Source organism: Typopeltis vanoorti, chromosome 6 (genome assembly GCF_054136105.1).
Source record: "Typopeltis vanoorti isolate ZY-2024b chromosome 6, IOZ_Tvanoo_1.0, whole genome shotgun sequence".
Classification (NCBI taxonomy): domain Eukaryota; kingdom Metazoa; phylum Arthropoda; class Arachnida; order Uropygi; family Thelyphonidae; genus Typopeltis; species Typopeltis vanoorti.
The window spans coordinates 10,303,814-10,327,336 of NC_143554.1; the positions used below are offsets into that span (position 1 = coordinate 10,303,814).

At 37.2% G+C, this 23,523-nt stretch overlaps 1 protein-coding gene across 6 annotated transcripts in view; it reads left to right on the forward strand.

Annotated features, from left to right (window-relative positions):
• The window catches only part of LOC150105279 (glucocorticoid-induced transcript 1 protein-like), a 454,175-nt gene that overhangs the window by 90,821 nt on the left and 339,831 nt on the right, over positions 1-23,523 (forward strand). The window contains exon 1 of one of the 6 annotated variants that reach the window (XR_016548438.1): positions 12,306-12,407. The exons of 3 other annotated variants lie outside the window; for them this stretch is intronic. The gene's annotated coding sequence lies outside the window, so the exon portion shown is untranslated. Of the gene's footprint in view, positions 1-12,305; positions 12,408-15,230; positions 15,334-23,523 lie in introns of those variants that run through there. 2 more of the 6 variants (XR_016548437.1, XR_016548436.1) reach the window with 2 other exon arrangements.

The following is a 23,523-nucleotide window of genomic DNA, read 5'->3' on the forward strand; positions in this document are numbered from 1 at the left end:
GGTTCATTGGCCTGCTACAGTCAAATAGCTTGGCTTCATAGAAACTTGTATTATAAGGGAGTAGTCCTGTCTTGCATACCCTGCCTTGTCTTTTAATTGCGTATGTTCTCTAGCCGATTTTTGTTGCCCTGCGGGATGAAAAACCTAGTTTCGGGGAGAGAAATCCTCCCTCCGATCCGTGAGTGAGACTGGTTCACCGTTACTTGAAAAGCCTTTAAAGTTCCTTTGTGTTCTAATCTAAATTGTTTTTTTTTTTTAAAAAACCAAAGGGCATTGTCGTTACTGAGTCTACGGAGGTGTTTGTAGGTCTCTCGTTTAGTATCTTGACTAGTAAAGTTTACTAGTCAAGATACTAAACGTTCTGTGCTCGAGTTCAACGCGCAAAGGACTGTTAGGAAAATAATTATTTAAAATTTCAAAGAGATAAATCAACGAATGCATCAATTTCTGTTTCGTGAAATATCTACCCTGTTATAGAAAAATACAAACAGATATACTCGTTTGATGTAGATATTGCTTCATTCTTCCGTTAAACTGCTACCGATTTATATTGTGTAACAGTAAGATACTGTTTGTATTTGCGTATGATACTTGAGATCCCCATGGCTGGTTGACTTCGTTTCCTTATCGGTATTGGTGCATGGTAATTTGCAATTTCACACATTGCTTAATAACCAAAAGTTTTTAATGCAAGATTTTACAGAATTTAAGATTCCGCTAGTTATGGAATTGAAAGCCGTATTGTTACTCACTTACTAATCAGTGGCATTGCAGTGTACTTATAGGATGTGATATGTGGAATCCACATGCAGAAATACCCGACTTTTTTTTTTTTTTATAAGTGAATCATCCAAACGGCATTTTCTCTCAGTATACAACCGCTGTTAATTATATTGCAGATGATTATCCCTTGCTGTAACGCGAACACCTTGACATTCATGAAAGCTTGAAATTATAGTAATTTCAGTATAGTAATTATAGTATATTCTGAAAATATACTATAAATTTCCTTAATGGGTTGAATTTGTCATTATTATTGTTATGTTTGAATTGAAGTTGTGTTTAGTCAATAGCAGTGGCTCGATGAATCTTTTCCTCATTCGCTGTTAGAATACCTGTATTTCAGTTTTGATTGGAGAAAATTATTTACAACGACTTGGCACTTTTTTTTTTTTGTCCAGTCTCCTTAAACATAAAATTCTCAGTAATCTCATTTGAATTTCAAAACGAATAATCTGTATACTCCTGCCCGCTGTTTATATCTCCCTTTTTCTGCAGTGGCGCTCGTAGAGAACAGCGCGTAGTAATAATCAGTCATCCTCTTAGTAAATGACATTATGGAAGAACATCAATGGCGTTTTCATAAGTAGTTATGTGGGAGATGAATTACATCTTCCTGTGCGAGATCACCGCGCCTCTTATATCAATATAGTGGCTTGGAAAAAGTTCCATGTTGTGGTCTGATCTCTAGAGCAGCTTTTCTGCGTTATATTAAAAAAAAAAAAAAAACTTTAGCCTATTCACGTTAAGTTTAACTTTCCATGGGTGAGAGTCATAAAAATGACTTCATGGAATACTTAAAATCTCAAATTTTAAAATAATATTTTATTATTTTTAAGTTATAAAAATGATTTGATTACCTCGCGTATTCCGTTTTGCTTATAGAAATTCGAGGAAGATTCCACAGCACTGTGTAATAATAATTTTCATGGTCTTGGAAGCCGACCTGTTGTGCGCTTTTATACTTGCTTAATGTTTAATACAAAGCGAGGCATATCTCCGTGTCATTTAATTTAATAAGTCACTCGATGAATACTTTGATAGCATTAGTCACTTACTATATTGAGAACAATCACAAGCGAGCGAATTATCTTTGGTAAATAGCGCGTGACGCCTATCTTTTGTATATGGAATGCACGCTTTACTGCGTCCAGTCTGAAGAATAAATGCTTGCTCAGCTATTTACAAATGTAATCACCTTATGGAGAAATAGGATTGGAAGATATACTTAGCTGTGTTAGATTTGTTTCAGAGATCCATTCACTAACTCTTTTTGTGCTTAAAGGATTCATTGGCTTTATGACCCCTCGAGTATCTGCTCTGTCATACCACGTTACATTTTTTTTTGCTTTAAATTTTAATTAAGAACCCTTCCCTCCTCTACTGCCGCATTTCCGCGAGCGAATAGCAATCTTTGTTCTTAATTTATAATTCCCTTATATATACTTAGTGCAATAACATTGAGTGAAAAGCGCTACTATAAAAATTTCTGGTTAAGGGTAATTTAAGATCGCGGGTCTTAATAAAATTTGCAAAGCTAAAGTGTAATCATTTATTAATCAAACACTGGCGCAAATTTCAAAATATAATTTTATTGCTCTCCCGCTTAGGTTTTAATAGTGATTGCCTTTCATTGTTTACGAGGGTGGTCTGAAGAGTTCTCGGCCTAACAATGAAAAAACGAATGTATAATTTGAAAAAATATTTTTATTTTTCAACATAATCTCCCTTAAGACTAATACATTTATTCCAGCGCCATTATCCCGTCCCTGTAGTGGTTCTCAATAAGATCTACAAAATACCCCTCTACAGCTGCAATCACCTCTTGATTCGAAGAAATACGCTGATCAGAGGAAGAGTTTTAGTTTCGGGAAGAGAAAAAAGTCAGAGGGAGCCAAATCTGGGGAATAGGGTGGATGTTCCAACAATTCATAGTGCAGATCCCTTAATTTTCCCATTGCCAAAACACTTTTGGTCAGGTGCATTGTCCTCATGAAATATGATTTTTTTTCTTCTGCAAACTGGGTCTTTTCTCACGAAATTTTTCATCAAGTCTGGTTAAAAGATCGGAATAATATTCCTAGATTATTGTTTTACCCTTTTCAAGATAATTAATAAACAAAATGTCTTTAGCATCCCAAAACACCGATGCCATGACCTTTCCTACTGATGGAACCGACTTTGTTTTCTTTAGTGCTGAACAACCGGCTTCTGTCCACTGTTTTAATTCTGGTGTGTAATGGTGAATCCAAGTCTCATCTGTAGTAATAAATCGACGCACAAAATCTGTTTTATTTTTGTTAAAACGCTCCAAGCACTGTTCGGAGATTTTCATGCGAGTGCTTTTTTGATATGCTGTGAGCAAGCGCGGCACTCATCTCGCGCCAAGCTTTTTCATTTGCAATTCTTTATGCAAAATATATCCTACACGTTCTTTTGAAATGCCTATAGTCTCAGCAATTTCACGCACTTTGACTCGCCGGTCATCCAATAACATATCGTGCACTTGATCAATGATTTCTGGTGTTGTTACACTTTTTGGACGTCCTTCATGCGGATCATCTTCAAGGCTGGTACGGCCACTTTTAAACTCAGCAGCCCATTCCTTAATTGTCGAAAACGAAGGAGAAGAATGCCCATAAACTTTTATGAACTTCGAATGAATTTCTTTTGGCGTTAAACCTTCTTTTACAAAGAATTTTATAACCGCACGATACTCAATATTATCCATTTCAAGGGATACAGACAACACTTTTGCTTCAGACAGCTGTATAAAACAAACTACTTGATAGAATGATTTGCAATTTCACATGGATGCTTATGACTGATGTACCAACCTTGAAAAAAAAAAGATCTTGTCGATAGTGTTGCCATCTATGGTAGAGGCCGAGAGCTTTTCAGACCACCCTCGTAGTGTATTTAGTTGCATGAAAAATTGCAATTGCATCTAGTTACTTTCAAGCATCTGAAATTGATGTTATACTGAATCTCGTCTCTATAAATATTTTTTAATTTTTACGTATATTTGAAAACCTTTCTAGAGAAATTGTACAGTTTCTTAAATGTGACTTTTATTCGTTTCGATGTCATATGAATCTTAAAATCTGGTCGAATTAATGAATTGTAACTTATTTTGTTCGAATAATTAATATATATATATATATATATATATATATATATATACACACACACACACACATATGCACATACACCAGGGGGGGGGGGACTGGAAAGTTCTGATAAACACTTAATTCTCTTTGCAGATAAACTGTAATATGCTTTAATGTTAATTACAATTAAATATTGTGTTGTGATATACTGGTGGGTAATATTACACAGTTGTAACAGTAAATAGTATTTTCGAGGCATCAGTTTTGTCGACCCGGGGGGGGGGGATATAGCGTCTTTTTCTCTTCAAACTATCAATCATTTTGAATCCCACTGCGCAATGCATGTGATTGTTTTGGTGGTGGGTAATTTTCGTTGGTCGATGTGAGATCACCATCCTCGGTTATTGGAGACTTGACGAGACGAAAAGTGGTTTCTAGAGCCAGATGGATTAATATACTGTAGGTTTACATTTTTAGAATAAGGATAGATCCAAGACAGAAGTAGTAGACTCCATGGAAATGTCCAGTTAACAGTTATCCTGAACTTTTTTTTTTTTTTTTGTTCTGTCGTGTGTTACGCACTTTCGACTGTTTTCTGTGTAATTTTATTATTAAACGTTGTTTGTAGAGATGAATAAATACTATGTTCTTACTTTATAATGAATCCATCCAGTGATCGTGACATGTGATTCCTTCATTTACTACGCACGCAGATCGAGGTTTTGGTCATATTTTAGGACAGTCTTAATCTTAAATCAAGATTTACTTTTAAATCAAGAACGGTCATTAGCGAGTGTTTCCAGTAAACTTCCGTGTTATTGGAATCATTTTTAGCAACTGATCATTCAAATAACTTCAGTTCTGAAGGTTTAGTTGATAGTTTTACTAATGCATACATACAGTATAAAAGGTGAAAACTCAGTGGAATCGCCTATTGGCCCGTTTTCTTCCGATTCCTGTTCATTGTTACAAGAGAAAAAAATGTAGAAGTTTGTTTCCAAAAAAAAAAAAAAAATTGTTTTTGCACAGTTAACATTTTTTATTGCCTGAGGTATTTTTGAAGTAATGCGAAATAGTAAAGCTTTACCGTTTTTGATTTTAAGGTTTTAATAGTAAATATGAAGAAAATTTGTGTTCCTTCTACTCGAAGAAAAATGAATGAATTTCAAGTACATTCTTCTGTTTTGAATTTCTGGTAAAGCAGTTACGGCAGTGAGACTAGTGTAATTATGTCCATTAATTGCATTGCGCTATTCTCTGTTTTCAGGAATTTAAAAAAAAAAAAAAAATTGAATTTCCGAAAAAAAAACTTTGATGCCGCCGTATGAGACAACTCATTATGAGGATTAATTTGTAAAATTGACAACTGAAGAAAAAAAAATCTCAGCTATTCCTGGGAAATAGCACATTCCTTATTGTTAAAAGCTAAGCATTTACAAGCGATCAACAAGGTGTATTGTTTTATGAAATTTTAATTTTTCAATGAAATTTAAATTTTTTTCTTAAGATTGTCGTTCTGTATACATAGCTGCACATATAATCTCAGAATGCTTTTAATCATTGAAATGTATAAAATATCTCTTATTTTGATCACTTTTTAACCTTATCTCTCAAAAAGCTTGTGGTCGGCTAGAGTAAATATGAGAATAATTCGAATGACTGAAATCGTTGGATTGGGCACATTAGACAACCTATTTGCGTGTCTTATTTCGTAAGTTTTTACTTCCTCCCGTATGATTTTTAAATGCTTCGAAGACTGGATATTCTACAATAATAATACAGCGTTGATGATGGTCTCTACAGCTGTGCATTTTTGTATCAAATTATCTATTATAACTAAAATCACTGTGTAAAATATATCAAGGACTTTGCAGTATTGATTTGATATCTATTGTGATCTAGTTATAGATCTATGTAATAACATGCGTACAATGATCTTATTAAACTGACTCATCTTAAATAACTGGTTAGTATAGATGACGATATGGCTGTCTTAATAGGCTTACTTATTATAATATAACCACCGCTTACTTTCATAACAGCAATTGAAATTTAATGGTTTTGAAACATACCCAGGGCAAGAGCACAGCATTTTCTCTGAACGATTTTAAAAGCGCTCAGGCCGACTAAATTTTTCCCAACACATCGAATACAACAGTTTTGCTGGTTTAATAAGAATGACTCTTATCCAGTCATATTGTGACAAATGTAAATTCGATTGCTGGACTTGTTTTTCATCTTTCGTAAGCTGGTTGGGTTGGTCTGTGGAATTTTGTTTACAGCTGATTGTAATGTTGCGAGAATGATGACTTCAATAGAGCATGAAACATCCTGGCCAGTCACCGATTGGTTCAGATTAGCACAAGCAAACAGTTTTTAAGTCGCCATTTTAATTAATGATTGCTTATATAAATTTTTATGACAGTATCATTCGCGAAATGTTGCAAACCCTTAGAACATTAGTGCCATAGTTAGATCAAGGGATAAGCTTGGCATCCTGTACAGGTCAAACGTGCTTCTGTGAAATGGACTGAAAAAAAAAAAAATTCACGAGGAATTCATTTGAAATTAAAAACTTAACGTCACCTAAAAGTAAGAAATAGGCGAGATATCGCTTGTGTGTAATTGCAGTTTGTTTTGAATTGCCAGAAATGGTTGACACACACGCGCAGAGAGAGAACGCGCAAACCTCGTGAGATGCGTGATTAGCACGTTTCCAATAATTATTATTGACCATTGATTCTGAAAGAAAAGAAAAAAAAACATGAAAATAAAGTTTTTAAGAGTAATGCGGTATAACCACCGCTACACGTTCGGTAAATTTTCGCAGTAGTTTAACTGCCTAATTTCATTTTTTTTATTTTTATTTTTTTAATTGGCACTTCGTACTGTGTAAGAAATGCACTCTTTCTTGAACATATTATTGTAAAATCGATGACGGGAATGATAAAGATAACATGCGAAGTAAAGTTGTGCAAATGATACGTATCTCATAGAAGTGTTTTTTTTTTGCCCACAAAACAGGTCAGGAGAATGAAACCCAATTAACAGACATAACACTGGCCTCATGGCCTCAGTTACTAAGCCCGTAATTGCAGACCACCACACCAGATGATATGCATGACCTAGGAGAGCTGTTCACAAGAATGATCAATAATTTTTTAAGAAGGATTACCAAAATAAATAAAAAAAATCCAGGTAAAATTATCCTTATTTTGTGTGTTGAACATGCACAGCAACCGTAATGTAGTGCGTTGGCGCCAAATGTACTTGAGAAGGGAGAAAAAAATCTTTAAAAAAAATTAAACAGATTTCGTTTCAAAGTAAAAATGTTTCATCGGAATTAGATGACCCTAGTTGTCTGAGTTCCTGTTATGGATAGGTATTATCTTACGGCAGAGTTCAGCTGTAGTTCGATGTCCAATGTTGAAAGTCACTCTAGAGCCTCCTTTGACACTTGCTGTATCTCCTGCAGGTCTTCGTGGAAACGGGGAAGGGGACAGTCACAGTAAGGGCTGTTTGTCATAGTCCATTTAAGTAGGAGATAACGGCATTGCCCTGACTCTGTTGATAGTTGTCCATTACCTTCCAGGAGGGATGAAGCCGGGCTGGCGGCTGCACGGGTCTTTCACAAAAGAGCCATTTGTTGGCAAGTTCATAGCCCATTGTTGGTTCCACATGTCGTGAGTTGAAGGTGCTGGGCCAGAAAAGGCTCTGGTTATGTTCCGAAATGGTACCTTGACTTCAGCCAGGATTTATAATAACGTTGAGTGGAGAGGCAGCAGGGAATTATTTGTGATTTTTCTCCAGTTCTTTTGGCGAAGTGTCTTCTTCGTAGGTTTGGTGGGGCTACATTGGAAAGCACTGATAGCCATGGCAGAGGGAGTAAATTTCAAAGTCCCGCTAATCGTGTGCATGGTTATGTTCAGTCGAGTGTCAATGTTTGTGTAAGCCCTTCTTTTCCAGACTGGCAGCAGAGTAAACAAGGGCCAGACCGAGATCCTTAGTACCTTATCTCTGCATCTTTCCTTGCTGTCCAAGGTGTTTTAAGGAACTCAGGGAGTAGGCATTCTTGGTATGTGATAGGGCTTCCTGGATTTCCTCTGTTGTGATTGGGCTAGACAGGTCTGAAGTTTCAGTGCTTGAAGCTCAGTTCTGTCTTGGAGTAGTTTGTATGTCATTCTTCTGGAGGTCTTTAAATTGATCTTAGATGTTGAAAATAAATGGGATGCAACTTGGTCTGGAGTCATCTCTGGGACTTGTTTTGTTTGAAGTTCTGCTCCAAGTTTTCTCAGTAAGGACCAACTTTTCCAACTAGATTTAGAGAAGTCCAGTTCTTCCATGCCTGATAGCCATCTCCCTCTTCTATTGTCGTACAGGAGCTTTATTAGTTCTATAGCCACTAATGGGTCACCAGATTCCTCGTCCAGGGATAGCAAGTCCATTGTACCGGAAACCATGAGGGATGGTTGCTTTGGCTGCTGTTTTTATCAATTTGACAAATTTGGTGTAGTTTTTGGGCACAGGTAGGATCGTATTGATGGTTTGATCAATTTTTTCACCAAACTCCCTCCAGTTGGCTTTCTGTAGGTTCCATCTAGGGATTGCAGTAGTTTTAATAAGTGAAATAGATAAGCCGATCTCCAAATGGAAAGGGCGATGTTAGCTGCTTGGAAAGCTGCCAAGGATAGATCTGTTTATTGGTAGTAGATGGTTGTCAGTGTCTGGAGACTATGCATAGGTCGGGAGTATATGCCTTTTTCCATATGCAAAACAAACGCCAAACAATCAGGGACCGTGGAAGATCGGGTGAAGGTTGCAGAGAACGATTGGCCATCCAGTTGGCCAATCGTTCTCTGTTGAAGTCAACAGATTGGTAGCCCACAGGAAGGGTGGAGTTTATCTCCTGCGTAGATACCTGGATGTTTTTTTTGGGGGGTTGGACTTAACATCTTGTTCCGCCATGGCTCAGATGGAGGTTTATAGACATTGTAGATTTTAAGATTGTCTACCTTTATTCCAATGGCTTATTCCAGGTAAGGTAATGACTGAGTTGAGTTAAGCAAGCTTGGGCACTAAGATGAGGCAATGGATCTTAAATCTATTTGGGATACCGTCAGGGCACATGGATCTCTTGAAGTAATAGGACATCGATGTTCTTGTTCCTGGATATTTTTTTTCACAATGACTTCGGCTTTAGATCTTGAGAGGCCTTCAGTGTTCAACGAGCAAATCCTGAGAGTTGGTTGATGTGGGGACTGTAATACACGTTTCGTATCTCCCCTCCTCCTAAGCAGGCCACGCGATCCCTTTATTCCGGGCGACGTTCGAGCTGGCACGAAACTGAGGAGTGGGACAATGCATAGCTGAGTAAGTAAGAAGTCAGGAGGGATGGTTCCCTTTGGACCCCGGGTTGGAGATATTTTTCTTTTATAACGGCTACAGTTGAATAGCCATGCATTTTCCCACCTTTTTTATGTCACTCTCACTTACAAAAGGTTGTAAATCTCTAGTACCCTTATACAGGGGGGGGGGAATAGGTTAGTGTGTTACAAATTAACATTAATTTCGGGATTCGAACCGCACCTCAGAAAACTGGTATGTTAAATCACTCGGCCAACCCCACTGGCAGCAATTGTTATTTATTATCATCATTCAATATAAATTGTTATTTATATTGGATTTAATGGGCGATAAAAAGCAGACTTAAGCAACTTTTGTTTGCTTTTGGAATTTTTAAAAAAAATTTAGTACGTATTTCATATGGTAGTTTCGAAAGACATCAGCTGTGCTGTAGTTTATAATTTATTGAGATATAAATTAAGAATTCGATAAATTATTATAAAGATCTCGATAAGAAGCACAATGATACGGAATTGCATGCTACGATATTAGACCGAAGTCCGGAAAGCGTGCCCTAGTGGTAGCGAATAGAATTTTTATACACAGGTGATGTTGCTTTATTGTTCGATTGACTTCCAGATTAATTCAAAATTTCTCTGTAGTCATAGTAGCTTATAAATAGATGAAATGTGGATTACTGCAGTCAGCCTTGTGCCCTAGTTCCTGTCTCTTATGTGTCAAATGCTGGTTAGTCAGTGCTATACCTTAAGTGTGCTGGGGGGGGGGGACATGACTGAGATCATAAACAGTATTGCAGCCAATGGCGAACCGAGAGGGGCCCCAAAGAAAAAGGGGGAAAAAAACACTAGAAAATTTCCAAAAATCTTTTCCTAATTAAACTTTTTTTTTTATTTATGTTGTCGTGTCTTCTATTTCTGTATTACTTATGAATTAGCGGTACGCATAAGGTGGGAATACCCTACAACTCTCGGGAATCACGACCGCTGTGAACACAAGGCGAACTAAGTAGTGCTCGGTCGGACCGAACCGCCAAAATTTGTCTTCTATTATAGTACGCCCACAGATTTGAGACCCTTCGACACTTCTGCGCATGTCACAAAAAGGAGAATCCATTCCGATAATAGGATAATCGATCCATTTTCTGGGATGAGTTGTTTATTATTACACGTCGGAAAATTAACTTCTCTTTTATGATCGTTGTAGTTTTTAAAGTGGTAACTATTTTGCTTTTGGGAAATTTTATCTATAAAGCACGTGATTTCGCGTGTTGGCGACCAATTCGTACGTCCTTCATTTCTTTCTCCCCTTCAATGATAACGTCCAAGCTTTAATTAAGTCTCATTCTGAAGAATTGAGTGATTCCGACCTGCTAAATTTAGATGCACAGCGGGAAGACCCGAAGAATATGAAGAAAATTTAACCACTGATAGTCAGCCAAAAGAGATTTCACAGAAAGAATTTGAAAATATTTTTCGTACAATCGAAGTTTTTAAGCAGCAATGCTTAGAGGCTGACCCTGATGAAGAGAGAAGGAGTAAAAAAATTGCATTAGAGTAGAAGAGGCAATAGGGCTATAACATCAGTTGTATGAAAAAAGAAACAAAATGCCCGCCAAACTACGTTAGCTCAATTCTTTGTTAAGAAGTAGAATAATAAATTTATATTCTGAATATGTTTTATTGGGTTTCAGCTTCATGGTTTTCCTTTAACTAGACCCTGAGACATACCCTAATTCTTTTATAAAAAAAATTAAGGGTCACAAAAGAAATCTGACGAACGAATTATACTTTTTCCCATAGATTATTATATTCGATTAATGCGCCTGTTTTAAAGAACGCATTAGGCGCACTAATCGAGAAATTGCTGTACTCTCAAATCGTCTACTCAACTCCCCCCCCCCCCCAAGATTAAATGCTGAGTGCGCCACTAATTGCAGCACTAAACATATTTATGATTTTTTTTTTCTCTCCGTCCATTTTCCCCAGTAATTTAGCTGTAAGATTTTGTTTACATAGTAGTAGTATATTGCTTAATGCCGTGAATACTTGGTCGAATTTTCAAGATTCAATTTACTGAAATTGGACTGCTGACATTCCAAGGTTACATTCATAAGTAATATAATAAGAAATCTCAAGTCATACAAAGTCATCGCCAATAAAAATGCCATTTACTTATTCCGATTACGTTATATCTTCATACTCGTCGTCTCCACTACCATTGCATCGATTGTATTGCACAATGCAATCGATGTAGTGTGTATATGTGTGTGTATATATATATATATATATATATATATATACACCATTTTTGTCATTAACATTTTTGAATAAACTTTTCAGTTGAGGTTAGTAGACCTATCTTGCCAGGTTGGTCGTTCTTGATATAAAGAGTTTTGCCAACCTTAATCTTTTACTGTGCATAGCATTACGTTTTTATTAACATGAACATCTAAGTCAAATGACGATACTGATTGCTTACTGACTACCTCTAATTTAAGAAATCTGGTTTAAAAAAAAATACCAGTAGCAAAATGAAATTGGGTATTTTTAATTATCATTTCTTCTTGTGGTTTGAATTTAATTTATCTTGATGTTTTGCGCAGTCGTTTGCAGAGTTTATTCTCACTTACTCTCCCTTCAGGACATGCGATATGAACCATTTAAAGTCGAATAGTAATAAGTGACGTAGTGAGATTTTTCTATTTACTACTAGAATAGTTTGAACTCTTGCCTTACATTTCTTAATTCATTGTAGCGTATTGGATTTATCTACTCAATGTTAAGCAAGTTACTGTTGGAATATCCTATTTCCGTCTTATTTATAGGACTAGCGAAATATTATGACTGAGAGCCATTTTTATTGAATTTCCATTCGACAATAGTATCCTTTAAAAGAAAGAGCTGACAAGATATTTTATTACCAATAGAGATAGCATTAGTTGAATGGAGGGAGGGGGGAAACAAGGAGTACGCAACCGGTTTGCACGCGGAAGTAGTTGACTTCAGTTTCGTCCCCTGGCGGTGTGACCATCAACTACCTAATGCATCGTCTGTCTACGGATTGAATGTAATAGGTCTGCTAGAAATGCTTGTTTAGGTAGATTTTTCTGAGTTTCGTGTACATGACGAAGTGCCTTGTTACCATAGTAGTGAGGTGAGTAGTTTTTCGATGGACATACGGCGTTTTAGTTGTAGAATACTTGTTTTTTGGTCCTGATACGATACACATTTGTTAATCTTTCCTTGTTAGTTGCTTCTCTCCGAATAACGAGTTCTGTACAGTAGCTATTCTGTATTGACTGCACTGGAAACTAGAAACTTATTTCATTTTTCTAAATGTTTCTCTTGCGATTAATTCTTTAACACTTTAATAGTTTTCTTCGATTCCATTAGATGTAATGGTTTGCAGTTTTATTAGTCATATGACGCTTAATCATGAGGGTCCGATATAGTAATCTTTCATTTAAATAGTAATTAAAACATTTAGTAATTAAAATTTCAGTATCATTTAAAATTATGGAATACATCTGAATAATGCGTTATCATGTTAATATAAAATGTTTGAGAAAAAATGGTGCACAAACAAATTGCTCGTACACCCGAAATCCCGAGTCAGCATTTATCATAAGCGCTCGCGTTAACATTTTCGAACTACTTCTTAGTTGCTAAAAGGTTTCTCTCCTTTAAACATAGATATTTGCTTTCGAGTTAGCTTCTCTTTGATTTACCTTTAGGTGGTAGATGAATTTCATCGCCTGTGTGGGACCACTCCGCTTAAAAGTTGGAGGCTTGATGAAGTGGCTTGGAAAAAGGCATTGTTTGCCTAGTTGTGTAATTCTATAGCACTGAGAGTACTCATATACTCCAGGGGTTGAATTATCAGTTTCGTTCAAACAGACAGGTAACTTGTGAAGCACTGAAATGAAAGAATACTTCGTTAATTATAAGATTTCGTGGTCAGTTTTTTAATGCACAACAGTTAAGTATAAAATGATAGTCGTAGTTGCTATCATCAAATAATAGGTAATAAGCACTGATTCTCGTGTACCGACGCTGTGTGTGTTTGGATTGTACACGATCAAAGTGTTTTTCATCGTGTACAGTTAACGTTTTCTTGGTTTTATGGTTTAAGTTTTCCAGATTACTTCTGGAAATTATTCGTATAACCATACTGAAATAAAGTGTTTGCTTCTACATGGGCATACGTTTCGTTTGTTGAGGAAAATTTAAATGCATCTACTGTCATGTTTTTGTACGTGATTTGTGATGTAAAATTCAAAACAGCAAGGAAAGCGATCCTTTTGATCTGCCTGCATCAAAAGTCAAGGACTAACTTTAAACTGAAGCAAAGACAAATACACATTGAGTAATATATGAAACATATACTAGTTTAAGTCTATTAAAATTGAGTATTGTGTTGCCTCGTTCACTCGGTGTTTAATGTTCAGGATAGAACTGAAGATGGCACCGTCTTAAACACAGAGCGCATGATCTTATATTAAGATGTTTTTCTTTCTTGCAGTACCAACAGTGCTCATCATTTTGCCAAGCTTACGTTTATCCTGCAGGTTTGATTTACCCCCACGTGTGTTTCTTAATCATTATAATACGGGAAAGCATATTTATATGGTTGATATTGCGTATTACATGCCAGGTGTCATTTAATTATGAGAAAAGTTTAAATTTAGGCAATAAGATTTGTGTCCACCTCATGTACCAAATTGCACCATTTCGTTTATTATATTTAATACCCCAGCTTTTTTTTTAACTAATGGAATTTTTCATGGTGATTTTTTTACTACCTAAGGCATATTTCACAAGTCATGATTTTGCAATAGTTTTTACTTTTTTTTTATGCAAATGTTTCCTTAATATTTTGTTTTTCACCTTCTAAAGTTCAGCTCCTTAAATCGCAGCACACAAGGGTAGGACGGTATAGGAATATATCTCTGTTAACCGAAGAATGTCATATTGCATGTATAGATTGTAGACGTACACATATTCTCACGATTAATACTAAATATTGACTTTGCGAATTGGTTGATTCAGCTGCTTCAGTAATCAAATATTAGTAGCACCTGTGCCACTCAGGTAGTTTGTGTTGAAGTAGTTGGGTGGTATAGGATATAGTAAAAAGTGTTATATATATACACACACACACACTTCAGATAGATCTTAAGTCTCAAGTCCCCCCCCCCCCGTAATTGTATTAAAAATAGAGAAGATAAAGGAAGAAGAGTATATAGACATGATAAAGTGACAAAATGCCAGTATAACCTGGTAAATCCCGCTTTCATCTTAGGATTTCTCTATTAACACCCCAATATATTTTAGAGATCATTGGCCTCGTCACAGATCGAATGACTTAAATGCGAACACGGTGTTCCTTCTTATACATTTTTTTAAGCATTATTTAAAAAAAAAAAAATCCAGTAGCAGGATTGCAACAACCATACCATTTGAATTTCATTTTCTACTGTTTTTATTATAAATCAGATCCTTGCGAGTTCGACCAACTATGGACAGCACAAATTGGGTAGGTAACGTTCCACTCTTTTTGGCATTGTACTGCTACAACGTGATCCGGTGATCCACCCTTCGTTGGACAAGTGATTATCAACATGCGGCAAACACGTTCCATATACTATAGCTGTGCAGCCGCAACCTACTTTTGCTGTCACGACAACGGGTTCAAAGTCCGCAGCTGTAGGTGTCTATAATAGACCCTGCTCGGTTCTCTCTGCAAACTGTAGCCACCTTGATTTTCTTTGCATGTGTGCGCGTGTGCATTATTTCTGTTCATTTGAAATTTTGTGAAATGCATATAACTGCGCTACTATAGCAATCCTACTGAAATACTTACTGCGCAGCTGGCAAGGTTGATGTTAAAAAATATATATATAATGTTCTCGTTTAATCTTAACAAGTAAATTTTACTAAAGAGTTGAAATAATTCTCGCAGAGACATGCACGTGTTGTATGTATGAACTTCCTTTAAAAAATATTCTGGCTATGCCAACACTAATGGATTAACGTTATTCCTGTGTTACTGTACATCTGTGATCACGTCGTCTTCTTGGGTAAGTGACTAAGCCTAAATAGCAGTTCACCTCGTCAACAGTTGTTTGAGACTTATTGACTGCGAAGTGAGGGCTTCTCCCTTAAACACGTCTATATTCCTAGCAATAAAATATGGCGGATTTCATTAAAAAAAAGTAAACCGTGCTTTATTAACCCAGTTCCGTAATAATTTTGGTTTATTTCTTTAAAGGGGTAATTGATACAAAAGAGCAAGTGAAAACGTTAACTCACCTGCTGCATTGCTACAGTTATTATAGTATAATGTGATATTATACTTACTAAGCGGGCAGGATATTGAGAGTTACTCTAAGAAACTGTGCAGCAGTCTTTTTTATTTATTGAATAGCAGAAAATATATAAAAACAGTAAATAGAAAAATTAATGTTCTCTCAAATAAGGCGATGTAGAGAAATTGAAAATTTAATCTATTGAGAAAAATGGCTACTAAATATTAATTCGAGAACTGGGTGAGCAAACGCAAAAATAATAAAGCCGAATGATCATGCATAACTAACTCTAATTTATCGAGCATGTTGAATAATTTCCACTCACAGTTAATGGATACTGCATGTGAACTGAACTTTTAATCTCCAGTCGGTGTTACAGTACACGCCAAACGCTTCAGATGTTACTGCTGCTACGTCTGGTGGCCCGAATTGACAATTGACAATTGACATTTATGTCTTTAAGGGTGAAGCAAGATGCTTTTCATATTCCCCGCTATCTGTCGTGGTTACAGTGAGGGTAAAATTTACGAGCAGTTTGCTCGCCCTGAATGGGCATGGAGATTATGCATCGTTATAGGAGGCTAATATAGTTTTTGGTCTTCTATATTTGAATATGTCCGTTGGCTCATATGCTGCAGCTTGTTGAATCAAATCATTGGGGTGTGTGGACGTCTTTAGAAAAAACTTGGAAGCTAAGGATTGTAGATAAGAGAGAATATATGGAATATTTGTGTCTCTATGGAGCTGGCTGTTTCTAACATACCACGGGGCGTTCAGAATCATTCTCAAGCACTTGTTCTGCACACGCTGAATCTTGATAATGTTAGCGTTAGAGGTGTGGCTCCAGGCTGGAGAGGCATAGGTGATTATGGGACGAATCGTCATCTGGTAAAGTTGCAATTTGATTCTGTTGCTGAGCTTGCTATTTCTATTAATTAGCGGGTAAATCTGAGCTATGGCTTTAGATGCTTTTGCACATGCAGACTTGATATGTTGGTTGAAAGATAGCTTTTTGTCGAGAATTACACCCAGGTAATTTGTTTCTGTCTGCCAGGGAATTTTAGTATTGAATAGTAACACATCTCCTGCAGGAGACATTGGCCTTTTTGAGAAAAGAACCGCTGAGCTTTTCAGGGGGTTGACTTCCAATCTCCACCTAGAGAACCAACCCTCCAGCTTTAGAATGTTTTCTTGAAGCTTTCTAGTAACGAAGTGGGGTCTGAGGGATCTGGTTAGTATTGCCGTATCGTCCGCATACAGCGCTAAAATGGAAGTCATCGGATTGTGAGGGATGTCTGACATGTATACAGAAAACAGCAATGGAGCCAGTAGAGATCCCTGTGGCACTCCAGCAAAGATATGGCGCTGGGACGATATAGAACCGTTAATTTTAACTTGCATTGATCTATTCTGAAGATATGAACGGATTAGATGAACCATTTTTAGTGAGATGCCGGCTGAGATAAGTTTGTGCAGGAGTCCAAAATGCCAGATTTTATCAAATGCTTTAGATAGGTCTAGGAAAACAGCTCCTGTGTACTGGCGCCAGTTGTAGCTGGTGATGATATATTCCACAATTCTATGGATTTGCTGGGTAGTACTATGGTGTTGCCGAAAACCAAACTGTTCTTTAGGGAGGATGTTTAGGTCATTTATTGAGGTTTGGAGTCGTGAGAGGATGACCTTCTCTGCAATCTTACCCAGGTTGGAGATGAGACTGATTGGACGATAATTCTGCGGTAAGTGTGGGTCTTTGCCTGGCTTATGTATAGGAATCACATCAGCCAGTTTCCAGGTGGAAGGAAAATAGTGAAGTCTTAAGATTGCATTTATTATACTGGTCAGATGCACTATAGCTTTTCGAGGCAGCAGCTTGATCACCCTGTTTGAGATGCTGTCTGGTCCAGGAGCTTTATTGTTCTTAAGTTTTTTAATAATATCATATAATTCAACAGGTGATGCGGGTGCAATATGATCAGCACTGGTATCCGGGAGGTTTAGTGCATGTCTAACCTGTCTGTGGATTTTATACAGATGATTGAAATCAATGTTGTTATAAGATGGTTTGCACTGATCCTCAAGATTTTTAAGTATGGCTTCTGCCTTATCTGCATCTGTGTGGATTAGGCCCTGGTTTGAGATTATAGGGGGGAGGGATCTGTTTTTGTTTTTGATGTTTCTCAGTAGGCCCCAGATAGAGTGATCAATAGGTGAGATAGAGGCTAACTTTTTATCCCAAACTTCGTTTCTATGCGTTTTAAGTGCATCTCTTACTGCTCCATTCAATCTATTAAGCACTGTCTTATCCTGAGGAGCGCGAGTGTTACGAAATCTCTTCCTAGCTCTGTTCTTCTCTCTGATCAGGTCCATAATGTCCTCAGGCAAACGATCAGGCTTGGGAACAGGTTTCTGGAAGGTTGCAACCATTATAGCGGACTTAATCTGTTGGGTGAGGCTAGTCACTGCAGAATCCACATCTTCTGGTGTGCATATGTGTGGGACGGGTCCTATTTGATCCCGAAGTGCTTTAGACAATCTCTCCCACGATATGCCTGAATGAGGAGGAGACAGGCATTCTTGTTCTCCCAATTGCAGTAGAATTGGGTTGTGATCCGACGACAGCTCGTTTAGTGATGTAAGGCTGTACTGTAGTTTAATGTCTTGCAGGATGGCTATATCCAAGATGTCAGCAGTGCCAGATGTACTGAGATGAGTTGGTTCGGTAGGTCCAGCCACAACAGCATGGTTTAATCCTGTGTAGCTAGAAAGGATACGACCATTTTTGTTAGTGGATTTACTGTTCCAAGCAGGATGCTTTGCATTGAGGTCTCCAGCGATGATGATCGGTCCTTTTACTCCAAGGATGGCATCCAGATCTGAGGTCAATAATGTCTTTAATGGAGGGTTGTAAGCAGAAAAAATTTTGAGGTTCCCAATTGAGTTTGTGAGAACATTGATTCCTGTGATTTCGAGGTTGGTGGTAGTAGGGTTGGTTATTGAGTGATGATTGATATAGCTTTTGATAAGAGTGGCTGTACCTCCACCTCTATACCCAAGCCTGTCGTTTCTGTAAATCTGATACCCTCTGATTTTCAGGGTGTCAGTAGGCCTCAGGTGAGTTTCATTAATTAGCAGTATATCTGGGTTGTATCTATTATTAAATTCCTGGATTTCTAATAGTTTGTTTTTTATACCGTTGGCATTCCAACCGATAATCCTAAGAGAGTTTGGGACGATTTTTTTCCTATGCATCAGAGAGTGCAGATAATATGGATTGGGTTTGCTGTAGGAATCTTTTTGTGACACTTAAGGATGGATTTGAGTTGCTGAAATCCTGGAGCATGTTTGCAAGAGAAGAGGTGATAACAGCTGATAGATTTGAGTGTGGAGTATTCCGGTTCTGGGTTTGTACTATCTGTTTGGAGCGGGCCACATCAGCATATGTTCTTACTTGATGTTGAAGATTCGTTTTCTTAAGGGGCTCAGTTAATGATGGGCGAGCACCAGTTGTCATGTTCTCACTCTTGGAGAACTGAGTAGCCTGAGCTTCAGGAACTCTCGCATTAGATGACGAGGTAGATTGATGACTGGGATCATTCCATCTGTTTTTGGGATGATGCATACACCCTCTATAATTAGCAGGGTGGGGACCCCCACAATTAGCGCACTTAGCCGGGGTGGTTTTTGGCTTGGCGCAGGTGTTTGTGGGGTGATTCTCGCCACATTTTACGCATCTGAACTGAGCTTTGCATAGCTTCTGGGCATGGCCAAATTTTTGGCACCGGTGGCACTGCCCAGAAGATGATTTCTTTCTCAATGGTTCTGTGGTGATTTTGAGTCCACAGATTGATTTTAAATTATAAATGTCTCTGTAGATGTTATGAATTTCTACTAAGACTAAAGGCATAGGTGTCTTATTTGATCTAAACATTCTAGTGACCTTTATGGGGGGTAGTTCCTGTAGGTTAAGGTCAGTAACTATTTCATCTGTGTCAATATCCTCAGAGACTCCTCGTAAGACTACTTTCAGATTTTTTTCAGAGGCAAGTGAAAATGTGTGATATTGGGTTCCTCTAGTATCCAGTTCCTTTGTAAGGTTTCTATAGTCAGCCACCGTGGTGGGCTGAATTCGTATTCCCTCGTCTGCATTTTTAGCAGACGTGTAATGAATTTGTGAATTTGCCATGATGGTTCTGAGTGTTGTCCATCTCTGCTTTTCCCTTAGGATAATCGGTGGCACCTTTTCATTGTGGGAAACAGAGGGATCTGAAATGGGAACATCCTCTTCCATACCAACAACATTTGTTGATTCAGCAGCAAGAATTTTTCTCTTCTTACGTGCGTGAGTTTCTTCTTGATCAGAAGGATTAGAGGTAGAGACAACTAGATTGAGTTTTTCCTCCACTTGTGGGGAGTCTTCATTTTCCTCAACTTCAACTTCAGGTGAGGAATACAAATTTAAGTAGCCGGGCCAATCCCGTTCAAACTTTTTGAGGAGCTTTTTAATAAAACTGAGTGCTAGCTTTTTATCGAGTGACTCAATAATAATGTCGGGGTCAATCATGCTAGTAGGCCATGTCAACTTGAACTTCTTTTGTAGTTTATCAATGAGTTCAAGAGCTGGCTCTCTTTCGAGCAGATCAGCAAATACGTCCAGGTCAGGCACGCTCATATCGATTTAGTTGCGTATGTGCGTTAATAAAATATCCCGCAGGTCTAAAGACCTGCCAGCAGAAGTTTTTGTAAAATATCCCGCAGCCGCAAAGGACTACCAGCAATATCAAGCATAGGCGCGTCAACTAGCAACAAGATGTTAAAATACAACAACGACACTAATGGCAGTAGGCCTAGCGTATCGCCTTTGCGAAGTCAGTTGACTTACCTTGTATGGGAAATAAAATGTAAAATGCCTGTTTATTGCGGCAAGCAAATAACTGATATTACTAATGAATATAAGCATAAATCTCTGAAAACTTATCAGTCAAATACACAATTCACCATCAATAACACACGACACAAAACACTAACACGCGAGCCGCCATTTTTCCACTCCGGTGGCCCGAAAGTGTATATTTTCTGTAGTCATTCTCTTCCCCCCCCCCCCGGCTCCATGACGACATGAATACCAAGACCTACCGTATACATCTCTAGTTGGTATCTTGCCTCTATATATAAATTTTGGACGCGCTTTCCCTTGTACAGTACTATTCGGGCATATTAGAAGCTGAATGGAGCATGGCTATTGGACCGTGTAGAAATCGGCTGCATCAGTGGTGGTTATTCCATGTACGCATGGGTTAAATAGCCATTGCATGACATTGGTAAGGTATATATACACATCAAATATAATAGTAGAAAATAATCAAAATAACTCATTCTAGTGAAAAAGGTTGAAATAACGACAACATTACTTTTTATATTTAAAATCATTTCCTTGACCGTACTTCATACACAAAATAAAATTTGTTTCAGTTTGTCAGCATTGCGCTTTCATTATTTAAATAAATAATAAAATTACTAGTTTCTCTTTCAAAATGAGAAACTAGTATTTTTATTATTATACCATTATCCGGCCAACGAAAGGGTTGTAAATCTATATTACAAAAGTAATGGCTTGGCTACTTGTCTAAGACAATTGAAATAACCTTGAAACCATTAAATGAGTAAAACACATTCCCAAGAAGCGAAGTCCCACTCCTTTGTCGCAAGAAATTCACAAGTGATTACAGTAAATGACATATTTCAATGTCACTAAATATTACTTTTCGACATGCAAAGTAATTTGTACTGTGGGAAGAGAAAAATTTGCTTAGTATTCTGTTCTTAATTGTTATATTATTCATTGGCTTCTGAACCGGCCATACGTAGGTAAAAGTACGTTTTGCAATTATATACTATAATTTTCATGTAATCAAAGAATCAAATTCAACCAGAGAGAGAGAGAGAGAGAGAACATTTCCAATTACCCACCGATCTCCAGATTAAACACGTTTCACTCTCGTATTTGCCACTGCCTTGCGCAACTTCAGGAGCGACTTCAATCTTGGCCCTTCCATTTGTCTCGCTATCTCTCGTATCCATCCGGTAAATCTTTCTGAACGACCTCAGTCATATCGCCCCTTCATCCATCAGCCAAGTTCTGCATGTTCGACGATGCCTTTTAATCTTTCTCGTTAGCTAATCTTTTTAATCTTTTTTTAATCTTTCAATTCGCAGTCCTGAAATCATTTTTGTCAACCACCTCTGTACCCTCTCCAAGGTTTCGTCGACACGAAATCCAGGTAACCAGATTTCAATACAGCAGTCCAGATGTAGCCTTTTACAATGGACCACTATCATTTTATCCTTGCTGACTAATGCCTTAATACCGCAACATACTTCTTATTTGCCTTTACAACCTTTGAAATGACCCTTGAATTCCTAATTTCGACCCACAATCATCCCAAAATCCCGTGCTTCCTCCTGTAGCGTTCCCCATGGATAGTAAGAAAAAAAAAAGGGTAACATTCCTTTTCCCAAATATTGTTTACCAAAGCAATTCGATTACTGAAACAGTGGGGGCCTCTTAGATTCGTTACCTTCAACAGATAATATTACCCTCACAAGTCTGTATATGAAATGTTACCATTTTCTCTAATATCTTAACACAAAAGTAGTACAAACCGGTTCTATAAGGCAGGAAAATGGAGACAAACTGTTTATTTCCATTCTTCCCATCCTTTGCACTAGCACGATGTTAACTTGATATTTTCATTTCTGCATCGCCAAAATCACACTTTCAAGTAGTCATTAAACAGTGTCATTCGCATTGGTCGTTCGACCACCTGTTCCATATATCCTATTCATCCGCATAACGAAATAATTCCTTGGGATAGCGCTTGAGAATGTAGTGCCAAACTCGTCCTATTCTCCTCCTTGCTATACTACTCCCATCTCGCTTGAACTGTGCATTTGCCTCATCAAGTACTTTTTCTCGCTGTTATTTAAACATTTAGCAATGTAAGACTCATTGAATATCTTGTTAAATATATTATGTGTGTGATTTATACTTAATTAGTTGTTACTTGATTGAATCCTTTCTCAATTAAAACCTTATTCAATTAAAGGCCTACTGGCTGCTCTATTGTTATGTCGTTACTTTCTCTATATATTGTTTTACATATATCTATTCTATCTTTCTATCGCTATTTTTCTTCTTCAGATATCGGGCCTAATATGCTTACATCTAGGATATATCTAGGACTGTTTCCTCCTCGGATACTGGCAAATTTATATTTTGCTGCGCCAGCCAGTATCCTATAGCAGAAAAGATCCTTTACTAGACAATACTAGATTCTGAGGGTTCTTACACAATGATCTACTTTAACTTAACGCTGCTGTATAGATTCAGACTATTGCAGTGGTGACCTAAATCTATAATTATATTTACTTTCTAATTCCTTCCCGCCAAAAGAGGTTCTATTTTTATAAGTGGTAGTTTGGAATCGTAATCAGGCATGGTTCAGGTAAATATGACAAGTTTATTGGAATATTTAAACAGAATACATAAAAATTCATACACTCAATTATGACTCAATACTAAATGAAAAGACTCGAGTTAAGAGGTTAACATATTCTAAATTAAATCAAAGGTTAAGAAATATTGTAAAGCACGCGAAACAATAACTGCATACTGGGATAGATAGCAAATGATATGAAGTTAAACTAAAATTCCTTTCTGTAATGTTATTCATAAGGTAATATAAACAAACATTCTAATGTTACTCAGTTACTAAAATCCACAATTCTGATCTCATTAAGTTAATCCTATCACATACAATTACTAAAGATCTTTTCCAAACAATTCTTACTCTCTCAAAGGAGGTTAACTTTCTAATTAGAGACTGTCCACAGAGTTCTTTAGAATACTGTTTATCATTTCACATTCGCAAACAATCTTCTCTCTTCTAATGAATTTTATAC